General features: G+C 40.7%; 1 pseudogene; it reads right to left on the bottom strand.

Annotated features, from left to right (window-relative positions):
* Nucleotides 1-690: 690 nt before the first annotated feature.
* LOC103256820 lies at nt 691-1,172 on the bottom strand (annotated as a pseudogene).
* Nucleotides 1,173-1,835: the final 663 nt, after the last annotated feature.

Below are 1,835 nucleotides of genomic sequence, written 5' to 3' on the forward strand. Positions count from 1 at the left end.
GGTCCACTTTGACCATTCTTTTTTTGGGGGGGTTGTGTCTTTTTTAATTGAAAAGCTAACAAACAGTCCAGTTATGTCTCTTCCAAAAAACCATAAGCTGGGTAGTAACTGAGTCTCTAGGCAATATAGTCAAAGCTATGACTTTTAAAAATTAAAAACAAGCCCTCGATGCACTTAAGGGAACTCTGCTACTTACAGGTTAATCAATACCAGGAGGCTGGAAGACATCCTAAAAATCCCTCAGATCATTTATTTCAAGTACTCCTTTTCCCAGTTTCCAACTCATGAATAAAGATATTTTGTTAATTCTACTTCAGAAAACTCTTACAAGTTGTTTTATTTACAATGTCAACTTTTAAAAGATCACTAAAGTTAACTGGACTATAAACTAGGCAGACATTGCTTTACAAAAAAAGAGGGAAAGCCCCAAATGCCACTTTCTATAGAGAACCCACAGCAGTTTTATTCAGAGCAAAGAAAAAAGAAATTTTTGATCATACTAGAAGAAACTCAGCCATAGACTTGGAAGCTATACTCAAACTACACATGCAATGAGGACAGTGTTCTGCTAACACAACTGATTTGTTGCTGCATTTGTCTACTGTTTGTCTAATATTAACAATTATAAACAGAGCAGTGCAACTGTATTTGAAACAATTCTTACAGTGTTACAGAGTCAGGCACAACATTTCACTTCTCTTCACACCACTGGTACTCTGCACCTGGGCTTCCTCTTCTTCAGTAAAGTCATTTTTGATACTGAAGGTCTTGGGAATTTGCTCAGCAGTTTCCCCCTTGATTATATGGCAACAGTCTTGCATATAACATCAAGCAAACCTTTGATGTCTAAGTAGTTTGCAGCCAGAATAAATTCAAAAAGTGTTCCTTGATCAACTTTCAGGAATTCTTGGTCCCAAACAGGGATACCATCTGTTTGCTTTTCTTTGTTCTCATCATCTTCAGGAGGAGGGTCATCTTTGTGGGTGAGTGCACCACTGAATGACCTTTTAAAAAATTGCTGCATTGACATTTGGGAGAGGAACTGGGTCAGCATCTCCTTCATCATCCATTCCCAACTCTTCCAACATAGTCTTGATAGTCACAGATTGTTTGACAATCTCCACATCAACTTCAAATATCTCTCCAGAACTCTGCAACTTAATTGAAGGCATGGTGCTGGGTCTTAGGGAGACCGCCTGTAAAGGCTGATGAGAGCGGGGCAGCATCTGCACAGCAGTAGGACAGCAGAGGACAAGGCCACTCCACTTTGACCATTCTTAAAGAAAAGAAATGCCAGCCAAGAATTTCTTACCCTGTCAGACTAAGCTTAATAAATGAAGAACAAATAAAGTCTTTCCCAGGCAAGTGATTGGTGAGGGAATTCATCACCACCAGACTGGTCTTACAAGAGTGCTTAAGAGAGTTCTAAACATGGAAACAAAAGAATGATACATCCTAAAACAAAAGCACACATAAACACATAGTCCACAGACCCTATAAAACAACCAAAAACTGATGTTGCAAAGCAACTAGCTAACAATATTACAGTAACACAATCTCACATATCAATAAACTTTGAATGTAAATGGGCTAAATATCTCACTTAAAAGACAAAGAATCGGCCGGGCTCGGTGGCTCAGCCTGTAATCCCAGCACTTTGGGAGGCCGAGGTGAGTGGATTGCCTGAGCCCGTGGGTTTGAGACCTGCCTGGGCAACGTGGCAAGACCTCATCTCTACAATAATAAAAAATTAGCCGGGCGTGGTAGCGCGTGCCTGTAGTTCCAGCTACTTGGAAGGCTGAGGCGGAAGGATCACCGGAGCCCAGCAGGTCAAG

Source organism: Carlito syrichta, unplaced genomic scaffold (assembly GCF_000164805.1).
Source record: "Carlito syrichta isolate Samal-C Ts95f unplaced genomic scaffold, Tarsius_syrichta-2.0.1 Scaffold296660, whole genome shotgun sequence".
In the NCBI taxonomy this organism is placed as follows: Eukaryota; Metazoa; Chordata; class Mammalia; order Primates; family Tarsiidae; genus Carlito; species Carlito syrichta.